The 25,593-nt window shown below is 35.6% G+C and overlaps 1 protein-coding gene and 1 long non-coding RNA gene across 3 annotated transcripts in view; both read left to right on the top strand.

Moving 5' to 3' along the window:
• Positions 1 to 25,593, top strand: part of LOC311105234 (complement component receptor 1-like protein) — a 117,660-nt gene that overhangs the window by 16,952 nt on the left and 75,115 nt on the right. The window lies entirely within an intron of this gene.
• Positions 1,319 to 4,369, top strand: LOC311105235. The gene is made up of 2 exons (XR_014610226.1): positions 1,319 to 3,806; positions 4,090 to 4,369. It is a non-coding gene; the product is annotated as an uncharacterized lncRNA (long non-coding RNA).

The following is a 25,593-nucleotide window of genomic DNA, read 5'->3' as shown; positions in this document are numbered from 1 at the left end:
TTATTAGAACACTATCACATTTACATTACATTTACATTTACGTCATTTAGCAGACGCTCTTATCCAGAGCGACTTCACATACACCCTTGTCTTAGAACACTATGACATACACCCATTTCTTAGTTATTAGAACACTATCACATACACCCTTGTCTTAGAACACTATCTCATACACCCTTGTCTTAGTTATTAGAACACTATCACATACACCCTTGTCTTAGTTATTAGAACACTATCACATACACCCTTGTCTTAGTTATTAGAACACTACCACATACACCCTTGTATTAGTTATTAGAACACTATCACATACACCCTTGTCTTAGTTATTAGAACACTATCAAATACACCCTTGTCTTAGTTATTAGAACACTACCACATACACCCTTGTCTTAGAACACTATCACATACACCCTTGTCTTAGTTATTAGAACCCTATCACATACACCCTTGTCTTAGAACACTATCACATACACCCTTGTCTTAGTTATTAGAACACTATCACATACACCCTTGTCTTAGTTATTAGAACACTATCACATACGCCCTTGTCTTAGTTATTAGAACACTATCACATACACCCTTGTCTTAGAACACTATCTCATACACCCTTGTCTTAGTTATTAGAACACTATTACATACACCCATGTCTTAGTTATTAGAACACTACCACATACACCCTTGTATTAGTTATTAGAACACTATCACATACACCCTTGTCTTAGTTATTAGAACACTATCACATACGCCCTTGTCTTAGTTATTAGAACACTATCAAATACACCCTTGTCTTAGTTATTAGAACACTACCACATACACCCTTGTCTTAAAACACTATCACATACACCCTTGTCTTAGTTATTAGAACCCTATCACATACACCCTTGTCTTAGAACACTATCACATACACCCTTGTCTTAGTTATTAGAACACTATCACATACACCCTTGTCTTAGTTATTAGAACACTATCACATACGCCCTTGTCTTAGTTATTAGAACACTATCACATACACCCTTGTCTTAGTTATTAGAACACTATCACATACACCCTTGTCTTAGAACACTATCACATACACCCTTGTCTTAGTTATTAGAACACTATCACATACACCCTTGTCTTAGTTATTAGAACACTATAACATACACCCTTGTCTTAGTTATTAGAACACTATCACATACGCCCTCTTCTTAGTTACATTTACATTTACATTTTAGTCATTTAGCAGACGCTCTTATCCAGAGCGACTTACAGGAGCAATTAGGGTTAAGTGCCTTGCTCAAGGGCACATTAACGTCATTTAGCAGACGCTCTTAGCCAGAGCGACTCACAAATTGGTGCGTTCACCCTATAGCCAGTGGGATAACCACTTTACAATTGGGGTTATTAGAACACTATCACATACACCCTTGTCTTAGTTATTAGAACACTATCACATACACCCTTGTCTTAGAACACTATCACATACACCCTTGTCTTAGTTATTAGAACACTATCACATACGCCCTTGTCTTAGTTATTAGAACACCATCACATACGCCCTTGTCTTAGTTATTAGAACACTATCACATACACCCTTGTCTTAGTTATTAGAACACTATCACATACACCCTTGTCTTAGTTATTAGAACACTATCACATACACCCTTGTCTTAAAACACTATCACATACACCCTTGTCTTAGTTATTAGAACACTATCACATACACCCTTGTCTTAGTTATTAGAACACTATCACATACTCACTTGTCTTCGTTATTAGAACACTATCACATACACCCTTGTCTTAGTTATTAGAACACTACCACATACACCATTGTCTTAGTTATTAGAACACTATCACATACACCCTTGTCTTAGAACACTATCACATACACCCTTGTCTTAGAACACTATCACATACACCATTGTCTTAGTTATTAGAACACTATCACATACACCCTTGTCTTAGTTATTAGAACAGTATCACATACACCCTTGTCTTAGTTATTAGAACACTATCACATACGCCCTTGTCTTAGTTATTAGAACACTATCAGATACACCCTTGTCTTAGTTATTAGAACACTATCACATACACCCTTGTCTTAGAACACTATCACATACACCCTTGTCTTAGTTATTAGAACACTATCACATACACCCTTGTCTTAGAACACTATCACATACACCCTTGTCTTAGTTATTAGAATACTATCACATACACCCTTGTCTTAGTTATTAGAACTCTACCACATACTCCCTTGTCTTAGTTATTAGAACACTATCACATACACCCTTGTCTTCGAACACTATCACATACACTCTTGTCGTAGTTATTAGAACACTATCACATACACCCTTGTCTTATTTATTAGAACACTATCACATACACCCTTGTCTTCGTTATTAGAACACTATCACATACACACTTGTCTTAGTTATTAGAACACTATCAAATACACCCTTGTCTTAGTTATTAGAACACTAAAACATACACCGTTGTCTTAGTTATTAGAACACTATCACATACACCCTTGTCTTAGAACACTATCACATACACCCTTGTCTTAGAACACTATCACATACACCCTTGTCTTAGTTATTAGAACACTATCACATACACCCTTGTCTTAGTTATTAGAACACTATCACATACACCCTTGTCTTAGAACACTATCACATATACCCTTGTCTTAGTTATCAGAACACTATCACATACACCCTTGTCTTAGTTATTAGAACACTATCACATACGCCCTTGTCTTAGTTATGAGAACACTATCACATACACCCTTGTCTTAGTTATTAGAACACTATCACATACACCCTTGTCTTAGAACACCATCACATACACCCTTGTCTTAGTTATTAGAACACTATCACATACACCCTTGTCTTAGTTATTAGAACACTACCACATACACCCTTGTATTAGTTATTAGAACACTATCACATACACCCTTGTCTTAGTTATTAGAACACTACCACATACGCCCTTGTCTTAGTTATTAGAACACTATCACATACACCCTTGTCTTAGTTATTAGAACACTGTCTCATACACCCTTGTCTTAGAACACTATCACATATACCCTTGTCTTAGTTATCAGAACACTATCACATACACCCTTGTCTTAGTTATTAGAACACTATCACATACGCCCTTGTCTTAGTTATTAGAACACTATCACATACACCCTTGTCTTAGTTATTAGAACACTATCACATACACCCTTGTCTTAGAACACCATCACATACATCCTTGTCTTAGAACACCATCACATACACCCTTGTCTTAGTTATTAGAACACTATCACATACACCCTTGTCTTAGTTATTAGAACACTACCACATACACCCTTGTATTAGTTATTAGAACACTATCACATACACCCTTGTCTTAGTTATTAGAACACTACCACATACGCCCTTGTCTTAGTTATTAGAACACTATCACATACACCCTTGTCTTAGTTATTAGAACACTGTCTCATACACCCTTGTCTTAGAACACTATCACACACACAAGCACCCACACACACACACACACACACTCACACACACACACTCAATTACTAATAGATAAACAAATTAATGTGAACACACCATTATTTATTTATTTCTGTATTTCTAATGTGGCAGTGGTGAAGTGTGGAGGGCCTCCTGTTGTTGCCAATGGAAGTCTGTTGTACCAAGCTGAAGAGTGGTATGCCTACGGAGAGGTGGTGGAGTATCAGTGTGACCGGCAACTGACTCTGGTTGGTCCCAGGTCCTTACACTGCTCTGAAACCGGACAGTTTGAGCCATATCCACCTAAATGTATCGGTATGTTTCAAAACATAACACAAAAGGATGTACTGAATAGATAATAAACTATTCCATTATGCTTAAAAAAAAACACAGATTGACCAATTGATTGATTGGTCAATTGAGTGATTTATCAATTGAGTGATTGATTGCATGATTTATTGTTTAATTGGCTGATTGGTTTATTAATTGGTATTTTCCTATTGGTTCATCATCAAAGACCTACATTTAATTGTAGGCAAAAAAGTAATTGGATATGTTGTACATAGTGATGTTATTGGTTCTATTTCTTGTCCCACAGACGTGATTTGTCCAACACCTAAAATTGATAATGCTGTCCGAGTAGAGGGACATCAACCTTTGTACAGATACAAGTCTTTTGTCAGATATGAATGTAAAAAAGGATATGAAATGGAAGGTGAATCAAGTCTAACCTGTGAAATAGACAGCACCTGGTCAGCAACACTCCCAACATGCAAAGATAAGATGCATTTTGCACACAGGATTCAATAGGTCTATCTTGTCTAACTTTGATTAGTTCATAGATACGAGTTTTATTATTAAACAAGTATTGTGATCCATGTAGATTGTTTATTTTAAATCATACGCCCTTGTGTACATTTACATTTAGAACACTATCACATACACCCTTGTCTTAGTTATTAGAACACTATCACATACGCCCTTGTCTTAGTTATTAGAACACTATCACATACACCCTTGTCTTAGAACACTATCACATACACCCTTGTCTTAGTTATTAGAACACTATCACATACACCCTTGTCTTAGAACACTATCACATACGCCCTTGTCTTAGTTATTAGAACACTATCACATACACCCTTGTCTTAGAACACTATCACATACGCCCTTGTCTTAGTTATTAGAACACTATCACATACACCCTTGTCTTAGAACACTATCACATACACCCTTGTCTTAGTTATTAGAACACTATCACATGCACCCTTGTCTTAGAACACTATCACATACAGTGGGGAAAAAAAGGATTTAGTCAGCCACCAATTGTGCAAGTTCTCCCACTTAAAAAGATGAGAGAGGCCTGTAATTTTCATCATAGGTACACGTCAACTATGACAGACAAATTGAGAAAAAAAAATCCAGAAAATCACATTGTAGGATTTTTTATGAATTTATTTGCAAATTATGGTGGAAAATAAGTATTTGGTTACCTACAAACAAGCAAGATTTCTGGCTCTCACAGACCTGTAACTTCTTCTTTAAGAGGCTCCTCTGTCCTCCACTCGTTACCTGTATTAATGGCACCTGTTTGAACTTGTTATCACTTACAGTGAAGACTTACAGAAAACGTTTGACCTGTGTCATTGCCAACAAAGGGTATATTACAAAGTATTGAGAAACTTTTGTTATTGACCAAACACTTATTTTCCACCATAATTTGCAAATAAATTCATAAAAAATCCTACAATGTGATTTTCTGGAGAAAAAAATTATCATTTCGTCTGTCATAGTTGACGTGTACCTATGATGAAAATTACAGGCCTCTCTCATCTTTTTAAGTGGGAGAACTTGCACAATTGGTGGCTGACTAAATACTTTTTTTCCCCACTGTACACCCTTGTCTTAGTTATTAGAACACTATCACATACGCCCTTGTCTTAGTTATTAGAACACTATCACATACACCCTTGTCTTAGAACACTATCACATACACCCTTGTCTTAGTTATTAGAACACTATCACATACACCCTTGTCTTAGAACACTATCACATACGCCCTTGTCTTAGTTATTAGAACACTATCACATACACCCTTGTCTTAGAACACTATCACATACACCCTTGTCTTAGTTATTAGAACACTATCACATACACCCTTGTCTTAGTTATTAGAACACTAACACACACGCCCTTGTCTTAGTTATTAGAACACTATCACATACACCCTTGTCTTAGTTATTAGAACACTATCACATACACCCTTGTCTTAGTTATTAGAACACTATCACATACACCCTTGTCTTAGTTATTAGAACACTATCACATACACCCTTGTCTTAGTTATTAGAACACTATCACATACACCCTTGTCTTCGTTATTAGAACAATATCACATACACCCTTGTCTTAAAACACTATCACATACACCCTTGTCTTAGTTATTAGAACACTATCAAATACACCCTTGTCTTAGTTATTAGAACAATATCACATACACCCTTGTCTTAGTTATTAGAACACTATCACATACACCCTTGTCTTAGTTATTAGAACACTATCACATACACCCTTGTCTTAGTTATTAGAACAATATCACATATGCCCTTGTCTTAGTTATTAGAACACTATCACATTTACATTACATTTACATTTACGTCATTTAGCAGACGCTCTTATCCAGAGCGACTTCACATACACCCTTGTCTTAGAACACTATCACATACACCCTTGTCTTAGTTATTAGAACACTACCACATACACCCTTGTATTAGTTATTAGAACACTATCACATACACCCTTGTCTTAGTTATTAGAACACTATCACATACACCCTTGTCTTAGTTATTAGAACACTACCACATACACCCTTGTCTTAGAACACACTCACATACACCCTTGTCTTAGTTTTTAGAACACAATCACATACACCCTTGTCTTAGAACACTATCACATACACCCTTGTCTTAGTTATTAGAACACTATCACATACGCCCTTGTCTTAGTTATTAGAACACTATCACATACACCCTTGTCTTAGAACACTATCACATACACCCTTGTCTTAGTTATTAGAACACTATCACATACACCCTTGTCTTAGAACACTATCACATACGCCCTTGTCTTAGTTATTAGAACACTATCACATACACCCTTGTCTTAGAACACTATCACATACACCCTTGTCTTAGTTATTAGAACACTATCACATACACCCTTGTCTTAGTTATTAGAACACTAACACACACGCCCTTGTCTTAGTTATTAGAACACTATCACATACACCCTTGTCTTAGTTATTAGAACACTATCACATACACCCTTGTCTTAGTTATTAGAACACTATCACATACACCCTTGTCTTAGTTATTAGAACACTATCACATACACCCTTGTCTTAGTTATTAGAACACTATCACATACACCCTTGTCTTCGTTATTAGAACACTATCACACACACCCTTGTCTTAAAACACTATCACATACACCCTTGTCTTAGTTATTAGAACACTATCAAATACACCCTTGTCTTAGTTATTAGAACAATATCACATACACCCTTGTCTTAGTTATTAGAACACTATCACATACACCCTTGTCTTAGTTATTAGAACACTATCACATACACCCTTGTCTTAGTTATTAGAACAATATCACATATGCCCTTGTCTTAGTTATTAGAACACTATCACATTTACATTACATTTACATTTACGTCATTTAGCAGACGCTCTTATCCAGAGCGACTTCACATACACCCTTGTCTTAGAACACTATGACATACACCCATTTCTTAGTTATTAGAACACTATCACATACACCCTTGTCTTAGAACACTATCTCATACACCCTTGTCTTAGTTATTAGAACACTATCACATACACCCTTGTCTTAGTTATTAGAACACTATCACATACACCCTTGTCTTAGTTATTAGAACACTACCACATACACCCTTGTATTAGTTATTAGAACACTATCACATACACCCTTGTCTTAGTTATTAGAACACTATCACATACACCCTTGTCTTAGTTATTAGAACACTACCACATACACCCTTGTCTTAGAACACACTCACATACACCCTTGTCTTAGTTTTTAGAACACAATCACATACACCCTTGTCTTAGAACACTATCACATACACCCTTGTCTTAGTTATTAGAACACTATCACATACACCCTTGTCTTAGAACACTATCACATACACCCTTGTCTTAGTTATTAGAACACTATCACATACACCCTTGTCTTAGAACACTATCACATACACCCTTGTCTTAGTTATTAGAACACTATCACATACACCCTTGTCTTAGTTATTAGAACACTATCACACACGCCCTTGTCTTAGTTATTAGAACACTATCACATACACCCTTGTCTTAGTTATTAGAACACTATCACATACACCCTTGTCTTAGTTATTAGAACACTATCACATACACCTTTGTCTTAGTTATTAGAACACTATCACATACACCCTTGTCTTAGTTATTAGAACACTATCACATACACCCTTTTCTTCGTTATTAAAACACTATCACATACACCCTTGTCTTAGAACACTATCAAATACACCCTTGTCTTAGTTATTAGAACAATATCACATACACCCTTGTCTTAGTTATTAGAACACTATCACATACACCCTTGTCTTAGTTATTAGAACACTATCACATACACCCTTGTCTTAGTTATTAGAACACTATCACATTTACATTACATTTACATTTAGGTCATTTAGCAGACGCTCTTATCCAGAGCGACTTCACATACACCCTTGTCTTAGAACACTATCAAATACACCCTTGTCTTAGTTATTAGAACAATATCAAATACACCCTTGTCTTAGTTATTAGAACACTATCACATACACCCTTGTCTTAGTTATTAGAACACTATCACATACACCCTTGTCTTAGTTATTAGAACACTATCACATACACCCTTGTCTTAGTTATTAGAACAATATCACATATGCCCTTGTCTTAGAACACTATCTCATACACCCTTGTCTTAGTTATTAGAACACTATCACATACACCCTTGTCTTAGTTATTAGAACACTATCACATACACCCTTGTCTTAGTTATTAGAACACTACCACATACACCCTTGTCTTAGTTATGAGAACACTATCACATACACCCTTGTCTTAGTTATTAGAACACTATCACAAACGCCCTTGTCTTAGTTATTAGAACACTATCACATACACCCTTGTCTTAGTTATTAGAACACTATCACATACACCCTTGTCTTAGTTATTAGAACACTATCACATACACCCTTGTCTTCGTTATTAGAACACTATCACACACACCCTTGTCTTAAAACACTATCACATACACCCTTGTCTTAGTTATTAGAACACTATCAAATACACCCTTGTCTTAGTTATTAGAACAATATCACATACACCCTTGTCTTAGTTATTAGAACACTATCACATACACCCTTGTCTTAGTTATTAGAACACTATCACATACACCCTTGTCTTAGTTATTAGAACAATATCACATATGCCCTTGTCTTAGTTATTAGAACACTATCACATTTACATTACATTTACATTTACGTCATTTAGCAGACGCTCTTATCCAGAGCGACTTCACATACACCCTTGTCGTAGAACACTATGACATACACCCATTTCTTAGTTATTAGAACACTATCACATACACCCTTGTCTTAGAACACTATCTCATACACCCTTGTCTTAGTTATTAGAACACTATCACATACACCCTTGTCTTAGTTATTAGAACACTATCACATACACCCTTGTCTTAGTTATTAGAACACTACCACATACACCCTTGTATTAGTTATTAGAACACTATCACATACACCCTTGTCTTAGTTATTAGAACACTATCACATACACCCTTGTCTTAGTTATTAGAACACTACCACATACAACCTTGTCTTAGAACACACTCACATACACCCTTGTCTTAGTTTTTAGAACACAATCACATACACCCTTGTCTTAGAACACTATCACATACACCCTTGTCTTAGTTATTAGAACACTATCACATACGCCCTTGTCTTAGTTATTAGAACACTATCACATACACCCTTGTCTTAGAACACTATCACATACACCCTTGTCTTAGTTATTAGAACACTATCACATACACCCTTGTCTTAGAACACTATCACATACGCCCTTGTCTTAGTTATTAGAACACTATCACATACACCCTTGTCTTAGAACACTATCACATACACCCTTGTCTTAGTTATTAGAACACTATCACATACACCCTTGTCTTAGTTATTAGAACACTATCACACACGCCCTTGTCTTAGTTATTAGAACACTATCACATACACCCTTGTCTTAGTTATTAGAACACTATCACATACACCCTTGTCTTAGTTATTAGAACACTATCACATACACCCTTGTCTTAGTTATTAGAACACTATCACATACACCCTTGTCTTAGTTATTAGAACACTATCACATACACCCTTTTCTTCGTTATTAAAACACTATCACATACACCCTTGTCTTAGAACACTATCAAATACACCCTTGTCTTAGTTATTAGAACAATATCACATACACCCTTGTCTTAGTTATTAGAACACTATCACATACACCCTTGTCTTAGTTATTAGAACACTATCACATACACCCTTGTCTTAGTTATTAGAACACTATCACATTTACATTACATTTACATTTAGGTCATTTAGCAGACGCTCTTATCCAGAGCGACTTCACATACACCCTTGTCTTAGAACACTATCACATACACCCTTGTCTTAGTTATTAGAACACTATCACATACACCCTTGTCTTAGAACACTATCTCATACACCCTTGTCTTAGTTATTAGAACACTATCACATACACCCTTGTCTTAGTTATTAGAACACTACCACATACACCCTTGTATTAGTTATTAGAACACTATCACATACACCCTTGTCTTAGTTATTAGAACACTATCACATACGCCCTTGTCTTAGTTATTAGAACACTATCACATACACCCTTGTCTTAGTTATTAGAACACTACCACATACACCCTTGTCTTAGAACACAATCACATACACCCTTGTCTTAGTTTTTAGAACACAATCACATACACCCTTGTCTTAGAACACTATCACGTACACCCTTGTCTTAGTTATTAGAACACTATAACATACGCCCTTGTCTTAGTTATTAGAACACTATCACATACACCCTTGTCTTAGAACACTATCACATACACCCTTGTCTTAGTTATTAGAACACTATCACATACACCCTTGTCTTAGAACACTATCACATACGCCCTTGTCTTATTTATTAGAACACTATCACATACACCCTTGTCTTAGAACACTATCACATACACCCTTGTCTTAGTTATTAGAACACTATTACATACACCCTTGTCTTAGTTATTAGAACACTATCACATACGCCCTTGTCTTAGTTATTAGAACACTATCACATACACCCTTGTCTTAGTTATTAGAACACTATCACATACACCCTTGTCTTAGTTATTAGAACACTATCACATACACCCTTGTCTTAGTTATTAGAACACTATCACATACACCCTTGTCTTAGTTATTAGAACACTATCACATACACCCTTGTCTTAGAACACTATCACATACACCCTTGTCTTAGTTATTAGAACACTATCAAATACACCCTTGTCTTAGTTATTAGAACAATATCACATACACCTTGTCTTAGTTATTAGAACACTATCACATACACCCTTGTCTTAGTTATTAGAACAATATCACATACACCCTTGTCTTAGTTATTAGAACACTATCACATACACCTTGTCTTAGTTATTAGAACACTATCACATACACCCTTGTCTTAGTTAATAGAACAATATCACATACACCCTTGTCTTAGTTATTAGAACAATATCACATATGCCCTTGTCTTAGTTATTAGAACACTATCACATACACCCTTGTCTTAGTTATTAGAACACTATCACATTTACATTACATTTACATTTACGTCATTTAGCAGACGCTTTTATCCAGAGCGACTTCACATACACCCTTGTCTTAGAACACTATCACATACACCCTTGTCTTAATTATTAGAACACTATCACATACACCCTTGTCTTAGAACACTATCTCATACACCCTTGTCTTAGTTATTAGAACACTATCACATACACCCTTGTCTTAGTTATTAGAACACTATCACATACACCCTTGTCTTAGTTATTAGAACACTACCACATACACCCTTGTATTAGTTATTAGAACACTATCACATACACCCTTGTCTTAGTTATTAGAACACTATCACATACGCCCTTGTCTTAGTTATTAGAACACTATCAAATACACCCTTGTCTTAGTTATTAGAACACTACCACATACACCCTTGTCTTAGAACACTATCACATACACCCTTGTCTTAGTTATTAGAACACTATCACATACGCCCTTGTCTTAGTTATTAGAACACTATAACATACACCCTTGTCTTAGTTATTAGAACACTATCACATACGCCCTTGTCTTAGTTATTAGAACACTATCACATACACCCTAGTCTTAGTTATTAGAACACTACCACATACACCCTTGTCTTAGAACACTATCACATACACCCTTGTCTTAGTTTTTAGAACACAATCACATACACCCTTGTCTTAGAACACTATCACATACACCATTGTCTTAGTTATTAGAAGACTATCACATACGCCCTTGTCTTAGTTATTAGAACACTATAACATACACCCTTGTCTTAGTTATTAGAACACTATCACATACGCCCTTGTCTTAGTTATTAGAACACTATCACATACACCCTAGTCTTAGTTATTAGAACACTATCACATACACCCTTGTCTTAGAACACTATCACATACACCCTTGTCTTAGTTATTAGAACACTATCACATACGCCCTTGTCTTAGTTTATTTGAACACTATCACATACACCCTTGTCTTAGTTATTAGAACACTATCACATACACCCTTGTCTTAGTTATTAGAACACTATCACATACGCCCTTGTCTTAGTTATTAGAACACTATCACATACACCCTTGTCTTAGTTATTAGAACACTATCACATACACCCTTGTCTTAGAACACTATCACATACACCATTGTCTTAGTTATTAGAACACTATCACATACACCCTTGTCTTAGTTATTAGAACACTATCACATACGCCTTGTCTTAGTTATTAGACCACCATCACATACGCCCTTGTCTTAGTTATTAGAACACTATCACATACACCCTTGTCTTAGTTATTAGAACACTATAACATTTACATTACATTTACATTTACGTCATTTAGCAGACGCTTTTATCCAGAGCGACTTCACATACACCCTTGTCTTAGAACACTATCACATACACCCTTGTCTTAGTTATTAGAACACTATCACATACACCCTTGTCTTAGAACACTATCTCATACACCCTTGTCTTAGTTATTAGAACACTATCACATACACCCTTGTCTTAGTTATTAGAACACTATCACATACACCCTTGTCTTAGTTATTAGAACACTACCACATACACCCTTGTCTTAGTTATGAGAACACTATCACATACACCCTTGTCTTAGTTATTAGAACACTATCACAAACGCCCTTGTCTTAGTTATTAGAACACTATCACATACACCCTTGTCTTAGTTATTAGAACACTACCACATACACCATTGTCTTAGAACACTATCTCATACACCCTTGTCTTAGTTATTAGAACACTATCACATACACCCTTGTCTTAGTTATTAGAACACTATCACATACACCCTTGTCTTAGTTATTAGAACACTACCACATACACCCTTGTCTTAGTTATGAGAACACTATCACATACACCCTTGTCTTAGAACACTATCACATACACCCTTGTCTTAGTTATTAGAACACTATCACATACACCCTTGTCTTAGAACACTATCACATACACCCTTGTCTTAGAACACTATCACATACACACTTGTCTTAGTTATTAGAACACTATCACATACACCCTTGTCTTAGTTATTAGAACACTATCACATACGCCCTTGTCTTAGTTATTAGAACACTATCACATACACCCTTGTCTTAGTTATTAGAAAACTATAACATACACCCTTGTCTAAGTTATTATAACACTATCACATACACCCTTGTCTTAAAACACTATCACATACACCCTTGTCTTAGTTATTAGAACACTATCACATACACCCTTGTCTTAGTTATAAGAACACTATCACACGCGCCCTTGTCTTAGTTATTAGAACACTATCACATACACCCTTGTCTTAGTTATTAGAACACTATCACATACACCCTTGTCTTAGTTATTAGAACACTATCACATACACCCTTGTCTTAGTTATTAGAACACTATCACATACACCCTTGTCTTCGTTATTAAAACACTATCACATACACCCTTGTCTTAGAACACTATCACATACACCCTTGTCTTAGTTATTAGAACACTATCAAATACACCCTTGTCTTAGTTATTAGAACAATATCACATACACCCTTGTCTTAGTTATTAGAACACTATCACATACACCTTGTCTTAGTTATTAGAACACTATCACATACACCCTTGTCTTAGTTATTAGAACAATATCACATATGCCCTTGTCTTAGTTATTAGAACACTATCACATACACCCTTGTCTTAGTTATTAGAACACTATCACATTTACATTACATTTACATTTACGTCATTTAGCAGACGCTCTTATCCAGAGCGACTTCACATACACCCTTGTCTTAGAACACTATCACATACACCCTTGTCTTAGTTATTAGAACACTATCACATACACCCTTGTCTTAGAACACTATCTCATACACCCTTGTCTTAGTTATTAGAACACTATCACATACACCCTTGTCTTAGTTATTAGAACACTATCACATACACCCTTGTCTTAGTTATTAGAACACTACCACATACACCCTTGTATTAGTTATTAGAACACTATCACATACACCCTTGTCTTAGTTATTAGAACACTATCACATACGCCCTTGTCTTAGTTATTAGAACACTATCAAATACACCCTTGTCTTAGTTATTAGAACACTACCACATACACCCTTGTCTTAGAACACTATCACATACACCCTTGTCTTAGTTTTTAGAACACAATCACATACACCCTTGTCTTAGAACACTATCACATACACCCTTGTCTTAGTTATTAGAACACTATCACATACGCCCTTGTCTTAGTTATTAGAACACTATAACATACACCCTTGTCTTAGTTATTAGAACACTATCACATACGCCCTTGTCTTAGTTATTAGAACACTATCACATACACCCTAGTCTTAGTTATTAGAACACTACCACATACACCCTTGTCTTAGAACACTATCACATACACCCTTGTCTTAGTTTTTAGAACACAATCACATACACCCTTGTCTTAGAACACTATCACATACACCCTTGTCTTAGTTATTAGAACACTATCACATACGCCCTTGTCTTAGTTATTAGAACACTATAACATACACCCTTGTCTTAGTTATTAGAACACTATCACATACGCCCTTGTCTTAGTTATTAGAACACTATCACTTACACCCTAGTCTTAGTTATTAGAACACTATCACATACACCCTTGTCTTAGAACACTATCACATACACCCTTGTCTTAGTTATTAGAACACTATCACATACGCCCTTGTCTTAGTTATTAGAACACTATCACATACACCCTTGTCTTAGTTATTAGAACACTATCACATACACCCTTGTCTTAGTTATTAGAACACTATCACATACGCCCTTGTCTTAGTTATTAGAACACTATCACATACACCCTTGTCTTAGTTATTAGAACACTATCACATACACCCTTGTCTTAGAACACTATCACATACACCCTTGTCTTAGTTATTAGAACACTATCACATACACCCTTGTCTTAGTTATTAGAACACTATAACATTTACATTACATTTACATTTACGTCATTTAGCAGACGCTTTTATCCAGAGCGACTTCACATACACCCTTGTCTTAGAACACTATCACATACACCCTTGTCTTAGTTATTAGAACACTATCACATACACCCTTGTCTTAGAACACTATCTCATACACCCTTGTCTTAGTTATTAGAACACTATCACATACACCCTTGTCTTAGTTATTAGAACACTATAACATTTACATTACATTTACATTTACGTCATTTAGCAGACGCTTTTATCCAGAGCGACTTCACATACACCCTTGTCTTAGAACACTATCACATACACCCTTGTCTTAGTTATTAGAACACTATCACATACACCCTTGTCTTAGAACACTATCTCATACACCCTTGTCTTAGTTATTAGAACACTATCACATACACCCTTGTCTTAGTTATTAGAACACTATCACATACACCCTTGTCTTAGTTATTAGAACACTACTACATACACCCTTGTCTTAGTTATGAGAACACTATCACATACACCCTTGTCTTAGTTATTAGAACACTATCACATACGCCCTTGTCTTAGTTATTAGAACACTATCACATACACCCTTGTCTTAGTTATTAGACCACTACCACATACACCATTGTCTTAGAACACTATCTCATACACCCTTGTCTTAGTTATTAGAACACTATCACATACACCCTTGTCTTAGTTATTAGAACACTATCACATACACCCTTGTCTTAGTTATTAGAACACTACCACATACACCCTTGTCTTAGTTATGAGAACACTATCACATACACCCTTGTCTTAGAACACTATCACATACACCCTTGTCTTAGTTATTAGAACACTATCACATACACCCTTGTCTTAGAACACTATCACATACACCCTTGTCTTAGTTATTAGAACACTATCACATACACACTTGTCTTAGTTATTAGAACACTATCACATACACCCTTGTCTTAGTTATTAGAACACTATCACATACGCCCTTGTCTTAGTTATTAGAACACTATCACATACACCCTTGTCTTAGTTATTAGAACACTATCACATACACCCTTGTCTTAGAACACTATCACATACACCCTTGTCTTAGAACACTATCACATACACCCTTGTCTTAGTTATTAGAACACTATCACATACACCCTTGTCTTAGTTATTAGAACAGTATCACATACACCCTTGTCTTAGTTATTAGAACACTATCACATACGCCCTTGTCTTAGTTATTAGAAAACTATCAGATACACCCTTGTCTTAGTTATTAGAACACTATCACATACACCCTTGTCTTAGAACACTATAACATACACCCTTGTCTTAGTTATTAGAACACTATCACATACACCCTTGTCTTAGAACACTATCACATACACCCTTGTCTTAGTTATTAGAATACTATCACATACACCCTTGTCTTAGTTATTAGAACTCTACCACATACTCCCTTGTCTTAGTTATTAGAACACTATCACATACACCCTTGTCTTCGAACACTATCACATACACCCTTGTCTTAGTTATTAGAACACTATCACATACACCCTTGTCTTATTTATTAGAACACTATCACATACTCCCTTGTCTTCGTTATTAGAACACTATCACATACACACTTGTCTTAGTTATTAGAACACTATCACATACGCCCTTGTCTTAGTTATTAGAACACTATCACATACACCCTTGTCTTAGAACACTATCACATACACCCTTGTCTTAGAACACTATCACATACACCCTTGTCTTAGTTATTAGAACACTATCACATACGCCCTTGTCTTAGTTATTAGAACACTATCACATACACCCTTGTCTTAGTTATTAGAACACTATCACATACACCCTTGTCTTAGAACACCATCACATACATCCTTGTCTTAGAACACCATCACATACACCCTTGTCTTAGTTATTAGAACACAATCACATACACCCTTGTCTTAGTTATTAGAACACTACAACATACACCCTTGTCTTAGTTATTAGAACACTATCACATACACCCTTGTCTTAGTTATTAGAACACTACCACATATGCCCTTGTCTTAGTTATTAGAACACTATCACATACACCCTTGTCTTAGTTATTAGAACACTGTCACATACACCCTTGTCTTAGAACACTATCACATACACCCTTGTCTTAGTTATTAGAACACTATCACATACACCCTTGTCTTAGAACACTATCACATACACCCTTGTCTTAGTTATTAGAACACTATAACATACACCCTTGTCTTAGAACACTATCACATACACCCTGTTCTTAGTTTTTAGAACACTTTCACATACACCCTTGTCTTAGAACTCTATCACATACACCCTTGTCTTAGTTATTAGAACACTATCACAAACACCCTTGTCTTAGTTATTAGAACACTATCACATAAACCCTTGTCTTAGAACACTATCACATACACCCTTGTCTTAGTTATTAGAACACTATCACATACACCCTTGTCTTAGAACACTATCACATACACCCTTGTCTTAGTTATTAGAACACTATCACATACACACTTGTCTTAGTTATTAGAACAGTATCACATACACCCTTGTCTTAGTTATTAGAACACTATCACATACGCCCTTGTCTTAGTTATTAGAACACTATCACACATACCCTTGTCTTAGAACACTATCACATACACCCTTGTCTTAGACACTATCACATAAACCCTCGTCTTAGAACACTATCACATACACCCTTGTCTTAGTTATTAGAACACTATCATATACACCCTTGTCTTAGAACACTATCACAAACAGCCTTGTCTTAGAACACTATCACATACACCCTTGTCTTAGTTATTAGAACACTATCACATTCACCCTTGTCTTAGTTATTAGAACACTATCACATACACCCTTGTGTTAGTTATTAGAACACTATCACATACACCCTTGTCTTAGTTATTAGAACACTGTCACATACACCCTTGTCTTAGAACACTATCACATACACCCTTGTCTTAGTTATTAGAACACTATCACATACACCCTTGTCTTAGAACACTATCACATACACCCTTGTCTTAGTTATTAGAACACTATAACAAACACCCTTGTCTTAGAACACTATCACATACACCCTGTTCTTAGTTTTTAGAACACTTTCACATACACCCTTGTCTTAGAACACTATCACATACACCCTTGTCTTAGTTATTAGAACACAATCACATACACCCTTGTCTTAGAACACTATCACATACACCCTTGTCTTAGTTATTAGAACACTATCACATACACCCTTGTCTTAGTTATTAGAACACTATCACATACACCCTTGTCTTAGAACACTATCACATACACCCTTGTCTTAGTTATTAGAACACTATCACATACACCCTTGTCTTAGAACACTATCACATACACCCTTGTCTTAGTTATTAGAACACTATCACATACATCCTTGTCTTAGAACACTATCACATACACCCTTGTCTTAGTTATTAGAACACTATCACATACACCCTTGTCTTAGTTATTAGAACACTATCACAAACACCCTTGTCTTAGTTATTAGAACACTATCACATACGCCCTTGTCTTAGTTATTAGAACACTATCACATACACCCTTGTCTTAGTTATTAGAACACTATCACATACACCCTTGTCTTAGTTATTAGAATACTATCACATACACCCTTGTCTTAGAACACTATCACATACACCCTTGTCTTAGTTATTAGAAAACTATCACATACACCCTTGTCTTAGTTATTAGAACACTATCACATACTCCCTTGTCTTCGTTATTAGAACACTATCACATACACCCTTGTCTTAGAACACTATCACATACACCCTTGTCTTAGTTATTAGAACACTATCACACACACACCCTTGTCTTAGTTATTAGAACACTATCACATACACCCTTGTCTTAGTTATTAGAACACTATCACAAACGCCCTGGTCTTAGTTATTAGAACACTATCACATACACCCTTGTCTTAGTTATTAGAACACTATCACATACACCCTTGTCTTAGAACACTATCACAACAACATTGTCTTAGTTATTAGAACACTATCACATACACCCTTGTCTTAGAAGACTATCACATACACCCTTGTCTTATTTATTAGAACACTATAACATACACCCTTGTCTTACTTATTAGAACACTACCACATACACCCTTGTCCTAGTTATTAGAACACTATCACATACACCTTTGTCTTAGAACACTATCACATACAGCATTGTCTTAGAACACTATCACATACACCCTTGTCTTAGTTATTAGAACACTGTCACATACACCCTTGTCTTAGAACACTATCACATACACCCTTGTCTTAGTTATTAGAACACTATCACATACACCCTTGTCTTAGAACACTATCACATACACCCTTGTCTTAGTTATTAGAACACTATAACAAACACCCTTGTCTTAGAACACTATCACATACACCCTGTTCTTAGTTTTTAGAACACTTTCACATACACCCTTGTCTTAGAACACTATCACATACACCCTTGTCTTAGTTATTAGAACACAATCACATACACCCTTGTCTTAGAACACTATCACATACACCCTTGTCTTAGTTATTAGAACACTATCACATACACCCTTGTCTTAGTTATTAGAACACTATCACATACACCCTTGTCTTAGAACACTATCACATACACCCTTGTCTTAGTTATTAGAACACTATCACATACACCCTTGTCTTAGAACACTATCACATACACCCTTGTCTTAGTTATTAGAACACTATCACATACATCCTTGTCTTAGAACACTATCACATACACCCTTGTCTTAGTTATTAGAACACTATCACATACACCCTTGTCTTAGTTATTAGAACACTATCACATACACCCTTGTCTTAGTTATTAGAACACTATCACATACGCCCTTGTCTTAGTTATTAGAACACTATCACATACACCCTTGTCTTAGTTATTAGAACACTATCACATACACCCTTGTCTTAGTTATTAGAATACTATCACATACACCCTTGTCTTAGAACACTATCACATACACCCTTGTCTTAGTTATTAGAAAACTATCACATACACCCTTGTCTTAGTTATTAGAACACTATCACATACTCCCTTGTCTTCGTTATTAGAACACTATCACATACACCCTTGTCTTAGAACACTATCACATACACCCTTGTCTTAGTTATTAGAACACTATCACACACACACCCTTGTCTTAGTTATTAGAACACTATCACATACACCCTTGTCTTAGTTATTAGAACACTATCACAAACGCCCTGGTCTTAGTTATTAGAACACTATCACATACACCCTTGTCTTAGTTATTAGAACACTATCACATACACCCTTGTCTTAGAACAGTATCACAACAACATTGTCTTAGTTATTAGAACACTATCACATACACCCTTGTCTTAGAAGACTATCACATACACCCTTGTCTTATTTATTAGAACACTATAACATACACCCTTGTCTTACTTATTAGAACACTACCACATACACCCTTGTCCTAGTTATTAGAACACTATCACATACACCTTTGTCTTAGAACACTATCACATACAGCATTGTCTTAGAACACTATCACATACACCCTTGTCTTAGTTATTAGAACACTATCACATACACCCTTGTCTTAGTTATTATAACAGTATCACATACACCCTTGTCTTAGTTATTAGAACACTATCACATAGACCCTTGTCTTAGAACACTATCACATACACCCTTGTCTTAGTTATTAGAACACTATCACATACACCCTTGTCTTATAACACTATCACATACACCCTTGTCTTAGTTATTAGAATACTCTCATATACACCCTTGTCTTAGTTATTAGAACTCTACCACATACTCCCTTGTCTTAGTTATTAGAACAATATCACATACACCCTTGTCTTCGAACACTATCACATACACCCTTGTCTTAGTTATTAGAACACTATCACATACACCCTTTTCTTATTTATTAGAACACTATCACATACTCCCTTGTCTTAAAACACTATCACATACACCCTTGTCTTAGACACTATAACATAAACCCTTGTCTTAGAACACTATCACATACACCCTTGTCTTAGTTATTAGAACACTATCATATACACCCTTGTCTTAGAACACTATCACATACACCCTTGTCTTAGTTATTAGAACACTATCACATACACCCTTGTCTTAGAACACTATCAAAAACACCCTTGTCTTAGTTATTAGAACACTATCACATACATCCTTGTCTTAGAACACTATCACATACACCCTTGTCTTAGTTATTAGAACACTATCACATACACCCTTGTCTTAGTTATTAGAACACTATCACATACACCCTTGTCTTAGTTATTAGAACACTATCACATACGCCCTTGTCTTAGTTATTAGAACACTATCACATACACCATTGTCTTAGTTATTAGAACACTATCACATACACCCTTGTCTTAGTTATTAGAATACTATCACATACACCCTTGTCTTAGTTATTAGAACACTATCACATACACCCTTGTCTTAGAACACTATCACATACAGCCTTGTCTTAGTTATTTGAACACTATCACACACACACCCTTGTCTTAGTTATTAGAACACTATCACATACACCCTTGTCTTAGTTATTAGAACACTATCACAAACGCCCTTGTCTTAGTTATTAGAACACTATCACATACACCCTTGTCTTAGTTATTAGAACACTATCACATACACCCTTGTCTTAGAACACTATCACAACAACATTTTCTTAGTTATTAGAACACTATCACATACACCCTTGTCTTAGAACACTATCACATACACCCTTGTCTTATTTATTAGAACACTATCACATACACCCTTGTCTTACTTATTAGAACACTACCACATACACCCTTGTCTTAGTTATTAGAACACTATCACATACACCTTTGTCTTAGTTATTAGAACACTATCACATACACCCTAGTCTTAGTTATTAGAACACTACCACATACACCCTTGTCTTAGAACACTATCACATACACCCTTGTCTTAGTTTTTAGAACACAATCACATACACCCTTGTCTTAGAACACTATCACATACACCCTTGTCTTAGTTATTAGAACACTATCACATACACCCTTGTCTTAGTTATTAGAACACTATAACATACACCCTTGTCTTAGTTATTAGAACACTATCACATACGCCCTTGTCTTAGTTATTAGAACACTATCACTTACACCCTAGTCTTAGTTATTAGAACACTATCACATACACCCTTGTCTTAGAACACTATCACATACACCCTTGTCTTAGTTATTAGAACACTATCACATACGCCCTTGTCTTAGTTATTAGAACACTATCACATACACCCTTGTCTTAGTTATTAGAACACTATCACATACACCCTTGTCTTAGTTATTAGAACACTATCACATACGCCCTTGTCTTAGTTATTAGAACACTATCACATACACCCTTGTCTTAGTTATTAGAACACTATCACATACACCCTTGTCTTAGAACACTATCACATACACCCTTGTCTTAGTTATTAGAACACTATCACATACACCCTTGTCTTAGTTATTAGAACACTATCACATACGCCTTGTCTTAGTTATTAGAACACCATAACATACGCCCTTGTCTTAGGTATTAGAACACTATCACATACACCCTTGTCTTAGTTATTAGAACACTATAACATTTACATTACATTTACATTTACGTCATTTAGCAGACGCTTTTATCCAGAGCGACTTCACATACACCCTTGTCTTAGAACACTATCACATACACCCTTGTCTTAGTTATTAGAACACTATCACATACACCCTTGTCTTAGAACACTATCTCATACACCCTTGTCTTAGTTATTAGAACACTATCACATACACCCTTGTCTTAGTTATTAGAACACTATCACATACACCCTTGTCTTAGTTATTAGAACACTACTACATACACCCTTGTCTTAGTTATGAGAACACTATCACATACACCCTTGTCTTAGATATTAGAACACTATCACATACGCCCTTGTCTTAGTTATTAGAACACTATCACATACACCCTTGTCTTAGTTATTAGACCACTACCACATACACCATTGTCTTAGAACACTATCTCATACACCCTTGTCTTAGTTATTAGAACACTATCACATACACCCTTGTCTTAGTTATTAGAACACTATCACATACACCCTTGTCTTAGTTATTAGAACACTACCACATACACCCTTGTCTTAGTTATGAGAACACTATCACATACACCCTTGTCTTAGAACACTATCACATACACCCTTGTCTTAGTTATTAGAACACTATCACATACACCCTTGTCTTAGAACACTATCACATACACCCTTGTCTTAGTTATTAGAACACTATCACATACACACTTGTCTTAGTTATTAGAACACTATCACATACACCCTTGTCTTAGTTATTAGAACACTATCACATACGCCCTTGTCTTAGTTATTAGAACACTATCACATACACCCTTGTCTTAGTTATTAGAACACTATCACATACACCCTTGTCTTAGAACACTATCACATACACCCTTGTCTTAGAACACTATCACATACACCCTTGTCTTAGTTATTAGAACACTATCACATACACCCTTGTCTTAGTTATTAGAACAGTATCACATACACCCTTGTCTTAGTTATTAGAACACTATCACATACGCCCTTGTCTTAGTTATTAGAAAACTATCAGATACACCCTTGTCTTAGTTATTAGAACACTATCACATACACCCTTGTCTTAGAACACTATAACATACACCCTTGTCTTAGTTATTAGAACACTATCACATACACCCTTGTCTTAGAACACTATCACATACACCCTTGTCTTAGTTATTAGAATACTATCACATACACCCTTGTCTTAGTTATTAGAACTCTACCACATACTCCCTTGTCTTAGTTATTAGAACACTATCACATACACCCTTGTCTTCGAACACTATCACATACACCCTTGTCTTAGTTATTAGAACACTATCACATACACCCTTGTCTTATTTATTAGAACACTATCACATACTCCCTTGTCTTCGTTATTAGAACACTATCACATACACACTTGTCTTAGTTATTAGAACACTATCACATACGCCCTTGTCTTAGTTATTAGAACACTATCACATACACCCTTGTCTTAGAACACTATCACATACACCCTTGTCTTAGAACACTATCACATACACCCTTGTCTTAGTGATTAGAACACTATCACATACGCCCTTGTCTTAGTTATTAGAACACTATCACATACACCCTTGTCTTAGTTATTAGAACACTATCACATACACCCTTGTCTTAGAACACCATCACATACATCCTTGTCTTAGAACACCATCACATACACCCTTGTCTTAGTTATTAGAACACAATCACATACACCCTTGTCTTAGTTATTAGAACACTACAACATACACCCTTGTCTTAGTTATTAGAACACTATCACATACACCCTTGTCTTAGTTATTAGAACACTACCACATATGCCCTTGTCTTAGTTATTAGAACACTATCACATACACCCTTGTCTTAGTTATTAGAACACTGTCACATACACCCTTGTCTTAGAACACTATCACATACACCCTTGTCTTAGTTATTAGAACACTATCACATACACCCTTGTCTTAGAACACTATCACATACACCCTTGTCTTAGTTATTAGAACACTATAACATACACCCTTGTCTTAGAACACTATCACATACACCCTGTTCTTAGTTTTTAGAACACTTTCACATACACCCTTGTCTTAGAACTCTATCACATACACCCTTGTCTTAGTTATTAGAACACTATCACAAACACCCTTGTCTTAGTTATTAGAACACTATCACATAAACCCTTGTCTTAGAACACTATCACATACACCCTTGTCTTAGTTATTAGAACACTATCACATACACCCTTGTCTTAGAACACTATCACATACACCCTTGTCTTAGTTATTAGAACACTATCACATACACACTTGTATTAGTTATTAGAACAGTATCACATACACCCTTGTCTTAGTTATTAGAACACTATCACATACGCCCTTGTCTTAGTTATTAGAACACTATCACACATACCCTTGTCTTAGAACACTATCACATACACCCTTGTCTTAGACACTATCACATAAACCCTT

This window comes from Coregonus lavaretus (genome assembly GCF_964263955.1).
Source record: "Coregonus lavaretus genome assembly, chromosome: 29".
NCBI lineage: Eukaryota > Metazoa > Chordata > Actinopteri > Salmoniformes > Salmonidae > Coregonus > Coregonus lavaretus.
This window is presented reverse-complemented; position numbering and strand designations above follow the sequence as displayed.